The 12,351-nt window shown below is 44.9% G+C and overlaps 1 long non-coding RNA gene across 1 annotated transcript in view; it reads right to left on the bottom strand.

Annotated features, from left to right (window-relative positions):
* Window positions 1–1,392: 1,392 nt before the first annotated feature.
* Window positions 1,393–12,351, bottom strand: part of LOC128621686 (uncharacterized) — a 33,685-nt gene continuing 22,726 nt past the window's right edge. Inside the window, exon 3 of the long non-coding RNA XR_008388308.1 lies at window positions 1,393–2,874. This is a non-coding gene — a long non-coding RNA (uncharacterized LOC128621686). The remainder of the gene's footprint in view (window positions 2,875–12,351) is intronic.

The raw sequence follows: 12,351 nt of genomic DNA, 5'->3' as shown, positions 1-12,351 counted from the left end.
CGTATATAGAGCTGTGTGACACGGTCTGTGAGTGAAAGAGAATTTGGGGAATTGGTGTCCTGACTGTGTCCTCTGCTCTAAATGGAGAACGATTGAGGATGAACTTCCAGACCTAAACAGTGTATAATTACACAGCTGTTCTCAGGAAAGAGATATGGATGTGGGGAAAACCCCCCGTGCTGGACGGATATGAACATTCCCAGGTTCTCAGCTGTGTGGGAAAACTATGAGGGACGGAGGAGGGAACAACGAAGGCTGTGGGAAATACAAAGTCTGGAAGTCGCTCAGGCTGTAAATACAATCATGTGGTTCATATCAGCGAGATCAGTAAATCCAAACCGCGGAGTTCTCCCCCCGCCGTGCAGAGATGAGGCTCGTACGGAGGAACCCTCGATGACTGCAGTGATGATATCCTGCTCGTTAACATGCGTCTGTAAAATCAGACTGATGATGATGCTGCTACTGCTTTACCACGTCGGATTTAATATCCGGCGCAGACGGGCTGCGAGCATCAGCGCCAACTCGGCAGGTTTTTCTTTTTTTTTTAAAGGCGGGGGGATTTGGAGGATGGTCATGTGACCAGACAGCAGCCAAGCGGAGAGGCTGAATCGAGGTCGAGCGTAAAGTTTAGTGGGTCAGAGAGGCTGGCAGACGACTGGTGGAAAAAAAAAAAAATGTGTGTGCCAGTCCAAGACAAGCTGAGATAGAGGGAAGGAGGGAGGGAGGGAGAGAGAGATAAACAGAAGAGAGAAGGGAGTGATGAGAAACAAATCCGAGGGCAGCAAAAGGAAACAGTCTGATACAGATGGAAACGTGGGCGATGAAAAGGGGGAGTTAAAAAAAAACAAAAAAAAAAACAGATTTGATTTGAAAATCTCGACGGATGGAGGAGGCACGGCTAAATAAGGAAATGGATGGATAGACGGAGGGTTGATAAATGGATAAACGGATGAATACACAGATACTACGAAAGGGTTCGCTGGATCATTTAGGGTTCTTAGCCTCTTAAAGGCTACGGAGAAGGAAACAGAGTGAACATACTGCATCCGTAACTCTCGGACATACTCTATATACTATACATACTATATTATATATATATATATATATATATATATATATATATATACACATATACACTATATATATATACACACGCACATATACACTATATATATATATATATATATATACACACACACACATATACACTATATATATATATATATATATATATATATATATATATATATATATATATATATATATATATATATATACACATACACACACTATATATATACACACACATATACACTATATATAAATATATATATATATATATATATATATATATATAAAACGTAATATATTCTAATATACTGCAATATACTATAATATACTCGGCCCATTCTAATCCACTATGACATACTGTAACTCTAATACAGTAATCTGTAATATACAGTGGTTCACTGTATCCTACAGCATGCCCCATGCTATAAACTCTCACTTCTGCTGTTTTTAGGGTTGATACTGCAGTTATAGCTCGGCAGAAATCTCTGTGAGAACTGAGAGAAGGAAGTGCAGGAAACGGACGACTCTCTCAGAGTGGAGTGTGTGTTCAGTACAGTAGGTGTCAGAGTTCTCCTACATATGCCCACGCTACACTACACTACACTACACTACACTACACTACACTACCCTACACTACCCAGCACACACCAACACTCCGGAACGCACATATAATTTACTCCATTTATTCCTACATATTTTGAGCCGAATGAATGCGAGCGTTCTATGTGAAAGGCTTTTAAGTCAACTACATCAAAGCCAGCGCACTTTCCCTGGATGCGAGAGCATTTTAAATGAAAGTGAGCATTCTGCGTGAACGTGAACCGCGTGAACGCGAGAGCATTTCTACATGGACGCCAGAGCGGTTCACGTGAACGCAAAAGCTTTCTTTGTGAACGCGAAAGCGTTTTTACGCGGACGCAAAGCTCGTTCCCTACAAGTTAAAGCGCCCTGTGGGAACGTGGAAGCGTTTTACGTCGTCGCCGGGCCGTTTCAAGCGAACCGAATCGAAGAGCGATTTAAGTGAACAACGGCGTCTTATGCAAATGAGCGCATTTTCCACGGACACGTAGAGAATTTTACATGGACGCGAGAGCGTTCTACGTCAACGCGAAAGTCTTTCACAGAAACGTGAAGGAATTTTAGGTCAACGTCGGTGCTTCTTCTCTGTGAAAGCCACACGTTCGTGTCGGTGCGGAAGTGTTCCACGTGAACAGGAAAGCGTCTTTCATGAACGCGAATGCGAGAGCATTCTATGTAAACGCAACGGCATTTCATGTCGACGTGAGGGCGTTTTATGGGAATGTGAGATTCAGGGTTTGGTGTGAGTGACTATTGTACACAGACAGACAGACAGACAGATGTACTTTATTGATCCCCAAGGGAAATTTTGGGAATGTAAGAACATATTACGTGAATGTGAGAGTAATTTTATTAGTCCATGGCCCATTTGTACCAGCAATATGTTTTTCGATAGAAACGACGCCAGAAGCACTTCTGTTCCAGGGAAACGTTTCACTGGCCACAAGCTTTTGAAGTGAGGCTTTTTTGTTGGGGATTTTTCTCCCAGGTTTTCAGGGAGGAATGATCTCGGGAGACAGTCATTAGGTGAGACATGTTGACTAGAATCTGATGCCGATGTTGGTGCACGCTTCAGTGGAAAATCCCACTGGAGAGCAGCACAGGAACTCGACTTACAAGTCCTTAAATGTCCAAGTGGGCTCCTGCTGGGCGAGTAATCAATAGTGACCCCTGACCTCACAGCGGGAGGCTTCGACTCATCTCAGGTCTTCAATCTTCAACAGGCTGAACGAGAGAGAGAGGGGGGGGAGGGGATTGGGTAGAGAGAGAGAGAGAAAACAGGAAGATCTAAATATAGAAACAGGAGATAGGAGGGACTTTTCAAAACTTGGAAACATCTTCACGCAAACCAGCCGAGGAACACGTCCTGGCGTGATAGTGGACTTTTCCACAGGTACACAATCAGACTAGAGGTAGATGTCGAGATATCGAGGAGGGAACGTTGGAGAGACAGAGCGAGTCTTTCTAAACGTTTCACTCAAATGACTCAGTAAATACTGAGGAATCTTCAGAGAGACGGTATTCCAAACAAAGACAGACCACAAAACATGATTCATCAGCTTTCCCTTGTATTGTATACACAAATTTCGATTCACGAACGTACACAAACTCCTTTTATTCTTTTTTTCTTTTTTTATCCAGACAAAGAGAACATTCATGAATTCAGTACAGACACGTAACAATAGATGAATCAAGTCAGCCAGGACACGTTTGTGGACTCAAAGCAGGTTATTAGTGGAAAAGTCAGCAATTATGGGGTCCAAGCACTAAGCAAAATTCAACGTTCCTGCCCAAATTTCTTCACATCCAAGGTTTGGACTTTCTCGTGTTTTTTCGCCCAGATGCTCGGCAAATTTTCCCCGGACACTTCCCCTAGCAAATTCACAGATTCCAGATTCGATGCGTGTCGCGAATTCCTACCTGGATGCTTAGCGGATTCAGACCTGGGTTCGCAAATTCTCAAATTCAGGCCTAGAGACGTGAACACAGAATTCCAAAACACCAATTCCCTGCTGGGATGACGAACTAATTCAGAAACCCGGGTCTTGATGCTGAGCGAATTCCCAAATTCACCTCAGGCCTGCTCCCCTAACAAATTCCCAGATTTCCTGCACCATCACTTAACGCGTTCCCAAATTCAGGTCTAGACCAAATCCGTCTACGCTTCCAGCATTTACCAGACAGCTCTTATCTTCCGGCCCGGGAGCTTAGGAAATTCCCAAGACGCCCAGATTCTTACCACGTCCCAAACGTAGGTCTGGATATTTAAATTTAGCGTTCACGTTTTAAAAGGAATGAATAAAAACACACAGTTAACACGTCCTGATGTCAGTGTGATAAAAACCATTCGCGGAGGTCACTTTGGACTTCGGAATCCTACTACTCTGAAGCATCGCCGATTTCTTAAGGAACACGAGCCGCATCGAAAGATCAGCGGGACCGAGAAACTGTCTCACTCACACACACACACACACTCTTCCGCCCAACAGCTGACACACTCCTGAGACAGCGAGGAGGCGGAGTCCACGAGTGCGTCACTGTTCTGTCTGGGAAAGTAAAGCAAAGGCGAGGTGATAAACAGGATGTTTCAGCTAGATTTCAGTTTCAACAGCTGAAATCCACTCTCGCCTTTATATCACGAAAAAAACAAACAACAACAACAACAACAACAAGGTGACGTGGCTTTTGAGAAGGTGAAGGTTTTAAACAGGTGTCTGAACTGAAGGATTTAATAAAAACCCGTGGAACAGAACGCTAATCACAGGCCATGCAAATACATTCAGTTCCTCTTCTTTATAAAAAAAAAAAAAAAGACAGTTCACACACACACACACACACACACACACACACTTCCGCTCCTCGCGCTGCACCCACACGAGCTTCTTTAAATATCAGACTGCAGACGCGTGGTGCTTGGTTTTGCTGATCCTCACAGGCGTCGTAAACATGTTGATCTGCAAGAGGAGAAAAGAAAGAAAAAAAACACACACACACACACACACACACACACACTCTTCCTGAGGAAGAGGCCCCAACACATCAGTCAAAATTTGACGAAACTAAAACAAGTAGCAACGCCACCCTGCTAACTGCGCGCTGTGACCCCTCGCGTACGCCGGAGACGACTCGGACGAGTTAGCAGGACGCCGTCGTTACGGGTTACGAGCCCGAACACTCGAACGTCGACTCCGACACTGGAGACTCCTTCCGTAAACGTTCTAAATAAATAAATAAATAAATAAAGCACAGAAACAGGGTTTTTTTTTTTTTCTGGAGCATCCACAGCACGACTCGCTGTTACTATGGAAACGATAAAGTATTAGAACGAGGCTTCAGTACAGTCTGAGCTGCTGTTAGAGGAAACGATTCACCTTCTGACCAATCACAACGCAGAACCCCTCAGACACTGTGTATAGACTTATTACTACACTAGCTACTGATATTTAACTCACACAGTGCATTGACACACACACACGCACGCACACACACACACACACACACACACACTCCCAACACACACGCACGCAAAAGTGTCGTGCGAGTGTGTTCCTTAATGAACTCATTGTTGTCATTGATTAGTTTTTGTCTGAGAAGCGTGTTCCTGCCTCTTCACTTCCTGTTGGCATGGTTACACACACACACACACACACACACACACACACACACACACACACCCTCCAGACGTCTGGCATGCCATCCATCCTAATCCATCCTTTCCTCCGTCTCACTCTGCCACCCACCCACACACACACACAGACAGACACACACACGCACACACACACACACACACACACACACACGGACACGGACACATACGCACACACACACACACACAAAGACACGGACACACACACCTTCCGATGAAGAAACCCAGTGACCTGAGAGTTTGAGCCTGCCGGCTATGTATAACACACACACACACACACACACACACACACACACACACACACACACACAGAAGGATGATGTGTGTGTGTGTGTGTGTGTGTGTGTGTGTGTGTCTGTCTGTCTGATCCCCCAGGCAGACGAATGCTGACAGACACTTCCTCAACTGAGTCATCCCACACACACACACACACACACACACACACACACCCTGAGAAATACACAGAAAAACACGTACAAAAAACAATATAAAGAGATACATACATACACACACACACACACACACATAGACAAACATGTACACAAGAATATACAAAAAGATACAAAACAAGCACAACATACAAAAACATAGACAAATTCATATATAAACACACACACGAGAACATGTATACACATCTGACTCACACCCACCCACCTACCCATACACACATAAAATATACACATTATATATATATACACACACACACACAAATACTAACACAGGAAGTGCGTGTATACAGAGACACACACACAAAACATACACGCATCAGACACACAAACACATGCTTTAACAAACACACACATCGACACAAATACTGAACATACAAACACACAATACACACACACACACACCAGTATTCAACATATATTCGTTCACACAATAACATACACACAGGTATACACACAAATATACACTCAAACGCACACAGACACATGAACATTCAAAACATACACACAAGAACAACATACACACACGAGAATAACCACACACACACAAGAACATACACACACACACGAGAATAACCACACACACACACAAGAACAACCACACAAGAACATACATACACACACACAAGAACACGCACACACACACAAGAACATGCACACACACACACACACAAGGACATGCACACACACACACGCACACAAGGACATGCACACACACATGAACATACACACACACACACACAAGAACATACACACACACAAGAACATGCACACACACATGAGAACATGCACACACACACACACACACACAAGAACATGCACACACACACACACTCACACAAGAACATGCACACACACACACAAGAACATGCACACACACACACACACCATGCACACACAAAAACACACACCAAGCACACACACGAACATACACACACACGAACAGACACACACACACGAACATACACACACACACACAAGAACATACACACACAAGAACATACACACACAAGCATGTACATACAAATAAACACTTAAATACACAACTACAACATACACAAACAGGAAATACACACACTAACATGAACATTCTACATACACACATCAACACACACACATACACACACACATACACAGACACACAATAGCTGGAGGCTGTGGAACGGTTTAAAGAGGTTTCTTGTGACAGAAGGATGATCGTATCATCTCGTCTCATAGTTCACGTGCAATAAAACCACAGCATCGGGTTTCTTTCTCTCTCTCTCTCTCACACACACACACACACACACACACACACAGACATCCGCTCGTGAGAACGGTGAGACCACGTCAATCACAACGAGTTCAACAATTCAGACTTTTGTTGGTTGTGATTGACAGATTCACCTCTTCCTCCACCTGAACCTCAGAGTTCCGTCACAGGAACACCTCATACATACACCCCTCAGACCCCCCCCATACATACACCCCTCAGACCCCCCCCATATATACACCCCTCACACACACCCCATATATACACCCCTCATACCCCCCCCATACATACACCCCTCAGACCCCCCCCATATATACACCCCTCACACACACCCCATATATACACCCCTCACACACACCCCCATATATACACCCCTCACACACACACCCCATATATACACCCCTCACACACACCCCCATATATACACCCCTCACACACACCCCATATATACACCCCTCACACACACACCCCATATATACACCCCTCACACACACCCCATATATACACCCCTCACACACCCCCCCATATATACACCCCTCAGACCCCCCATATATACACCCCTCACACACACCCCATATATACACCCCTCATACCCCCCCATATATACACCCCTCACACACACACCCCATATATACACCCCTCACACACACCCCCATATATACACCCCTCACACACCCCCCCATATATACACCCCTCAGACCCCCCATATATACACCCCTCACACACACCCCATATATACACCCCTCAGACCCCCCATAAATACACCCCTCACACACCCCCCCATATATACACCCCTCAGACCCCCCATATATACACCCCTCAAACACACCCCATATATACACCCCTCAGACACCCCCCCCATATATACACCCCTCACACACACCCCCATATATACACCCCTCACACACACCCCCATATATACACCCCTCAGACCCCCCCCATATATACACCCCTCACACACACCCCATATATACACCCCTCATACCCCCCCCATATATACACCCCTCACACACACACCCCATATATACACCCCTCACACACACCCCCATATATACACCCCTCAGACACACCCCCATATATACACCCCTCACACACACACCCCATATATACACCCCTCACACACACCCCATATATACACCCCTCACACACCCCCCCATATATACACCCCTCAGACCCCCCATATATACACCCCTCACACACACCCCATATATACACCCCTCATACCCCCCCATATATACACCCCTCACACACACACCCCATATATACACCCCTCACACACACCCCCATATATACACCCCTCACACACCCCCCCATATATACACCCCTCAGACCCCCCATATATACACCCCTCACACACACCCCATATATACACCCCTCAGACCCCCCATAAATACACCCCTCACACACCCCCCCATATATACACCCCTCAGACCCCCCATATATACACCCCTCAAACACACCCCATATATACACCCCTCAGACACCCCCCCATATATACACCCCTCACACACACCCCCATATATACACCCCTCAGACCCCCCATATATACACCCCTCACACACACCCCATATATACACCCCTCAAATACACCCCATATATACACCCCTCAGACACCCCCCATATATACACCCCTCAAATACACCCCATATATACACCCCTCAGACACCCCCCATATATACACCCCTCACACACACCCCATATATACACCCCTCAGACACCCCCCCATATATACACCCCTCACACCCCCCATATATACACCCCTCACACACACCCCATATATACACCCCTCAGACACCCCCCATATATACACCCCTCAGACACACCCCATATATACACCCCTCACACACACACCATATATACACCCCTCACACACACCCCATATATACACCCCTCAGACACCCCCCCATATATACACCCCTCACACACACCCCATATATACACCCCTCACACACACACCATATATACACCCCTCACACACACCCCATATATACACCCCTCAGACACCCCCCCATATATACACCCCTCACACCCCCCATATATACACCCCTCACACACACCCCATATATACACCCCTCATACCCCCCCATATATACACCCCTCAGACACCCCCCCATATATACACCCCTCACACACACCCCATATATACACCCCTCACACCCACCCATATATACACCCCTCACACACACCCCCATATATACACCCCTCACACACACCCCATATATACACCCCTCACACCCACCCATATATACACCCCTCACACACACACCCCATATATACACCCCTCACACACACCCCATATATACACCCCTCACACACACCCCATATATACACCCCTCACACACACCCCCATATATACACCCCTCACACACACCCCATATATACACCCCTCACACCCACCCATATATACACCCCTCACACACACACCCCATATATACACCCCTCACACACCCCCCCATATATACACCCCTCACACCCACCCATATATACACCCCTCACACACCCACCCATATATACACCCCTCACACACACCCCCATATATACACCCCTCATACCCCCCCATATATACACCCCTCAGACACCCCCCCATATATACACCCCTCACACACACCCCATATATACACCCCTCACACCCACCCATATATACACCCCTCACATACACCCCCATATATACACCCCTCACACCCCCCCCCATATATACACCCCTCACACACACCCCCATATATACACCCCTCACCCCCCCCATATATACACCCCTCACACACACCCCATATATACACCCCTCAGACCCCCCATATATACACCCCTCACACACACCCCCATATATACACCCCTCAGACCCCCCATATATACACCCCTCACACACACCCCCATATATACACCCCTCAGACCCCCCATATATACACCCCTCACACACACCCCATATATACACCCCTCAGACACCCCCCCATATATACACCCCTCACACACACCCCATATATACACCCCTCACACACACACCCCATATACACCCCCCATATATACACCCCTCACACACCCCTCATATACACCCCCCATATATACACCCCTCACACACACCCCATATATACACCCCTCACACACACCCCATATATACACCCCTCACACACACACCCCATATACACCCCCCATATATACACCCCTCACACACCCCTCATATATACACCCCTATAGTATTTCTTATAAAAGTAAAATAGTTATTTCTTTAATTTACATTTTTTTTATTATATATAATACACACACACACACACACACACACACACATATATTATATATATAGACATATAGAAAATAAATAAATACATAAATAACTATTTTTATTTCTAATAAATACAATTATAAATTCTTTGTAAATTTACTTTATCATTTTTTGGATATGAATTTGACAGCATTTTATTTCTTTATTTATATTTCTTTAAAATACAGGTGGAGGTTCAAAAAGAAACAAGGAAACAGAATGGAAAGCGGTAAACAGTGTAAAAAATAATAAAGAAAAGATAATAACAATGTGAACAAATGCATATATTACAATTATTTTAAAGAACCTTTTTTTCCCTTCAGAAGTTTTGTGTTTTAAAGTTGAGACGGACCTGCCCCCATTTCCCCCCCAAATATTTCAAATGTTTATTTTTAAATAAGTTTATTTGAAAGAAACACGAATCCAAATATTAAAAAAATGAATAAAGAATGAGTAATTAACAACAACAACAACAACAACAGAATATTGAGTGTTTTTCACTTTTATTGCTCTTATTGTTGATATTGAATTTGGATTTTCTGTTTATTGATTAATTGATTGAATATTTTCCTTTTTTTTCCACATAAACCAACATCCAGATGTTCGCACCAGTGTGAAATGACTTTCTACACAAAATGTCTGATAAACTCCAAACCGGTACGAGACCAACACGTTAGCATTGTAGCCCCGGCGCTAAGCTAAAGCCATTTCCTCCGACAGCAGATGTGTCTCGGCCGATCCGCTGTGTGTGGAATAATGAGCCGATTGTGTGTGTGTGTGTGTGTGTGTGTGTGTGTGTGTGTATGTCAGGTTCAGCTGAATTAATAATGAATAATTACTGTCTGTGGTTCGAGGTCATTTAGTGCGTGTGATTTCAGCGAGTTCACAAGTTTAAATCTGGCTGTAATTTGCGGTGGTATTTTGGGAGAAGTTGTTCTCTCTCTCTCTCTCTCTCTCTCTCTCCCTCCCGTCCTCCTGAAACGGGGGTTAGCGTGTTGTTTTAAACTCACTCGAGACACCAAATTTTATTTCGTTGCTCCACGGCTTCGTCTGGTTTAAACACTCGGCGTGTGTGTGTGTGTGTGTGTTAGTGATAACCGCGTCCTGTCCCGTCTACATGCCAGAAAATTAACACACTAAACAGGATAACTGTCTGATTAGCAGTCGTAGCACGGTCCGGAACGATGCTAGCTCGACACGAGACGTAACATGAACACAAACAAAATTGCTAAGAAGAAAAAACGCAACTTGTTTACTTCAGAAAATGTAGCCATTCCTGATTTTTTTTTTTTTTTTTTTTGTGCTAGTTAAAAATCTTAGCTAAACCTGCCGAGCTAGCTAGCCGATATATATAATATAGAGCTAGCTGGCTAATTACACCAAACTCAAACCCAAGCATTACGTAGTTCAACAGCTAGCCAGATTGGAAGCTAACCGGCTAACTAGCTTTGCTATGTTATAGCTACACCCCTGATCAATTCCTGATTTTCTGCTGGTTAAGATAATAATCTCTATGCACTGTATATATTTATTTAATTCTAAATAAAGCTAGCGCCATATACAGACCTCTGAAACGGAGCTAGCTGGCTAGTTCCTGTACATCATACTGCATACTGCAGCTAAACCCGAACATAAATATTAGCCAGATACGAGGTACGGTACAGAGCAAACACTAACGCTAACTAAACACTGATTTCATTTATTTTTTTTTTTTAAATACATGATAATTGCCTCTCTGTCCTGATCCCGACAGATGAGGTCAAAGGTCAAGCATGGGGAATGTCAACGTCCTCAAAGCAAAATCAAATCAAATCATGACTATTTGTCTTCTTGCCCTGCTTCCCATCAGACCTAACGTAGATCCAGTACGGCGACGCTGCCTGTGACGTGACCTCCACATGACCTCGAAGAGACATTCCACGCCGAAATGCTCTTCCCCTCGCATTAACGAGCGAGAGTCAGCGTTCCAGACCCGAGGTCGAGGCCGGGCTTTCTGTGAGAAACTTTTCACGTCTGAAAGTTTGACGTGCGTCTCCGGGCGGAAAGCGAGCGGAGCGGTGAGGAGGCTCAGACGTGACATCACGGGGCAGGAATGCAGCGCGCT

This window comes from Ictalurus furcatus, chromosome 1, assembly GCF_023375685.1.
Source record: "Ictalurus furcatus strain D&B chromosome 1, Billie_1.0, whole genome shotgun sequence".
NCBI classification, from domain to species: Eukaryota; Metazoa; Chordata; class Actinopteri; order Siluriformes; family Ictaluridae; genus Ictalurus; species Ictalurus furcatus.
This window is presented reverse-complemented; position numbering and strand designations above follow the sequence as displayed.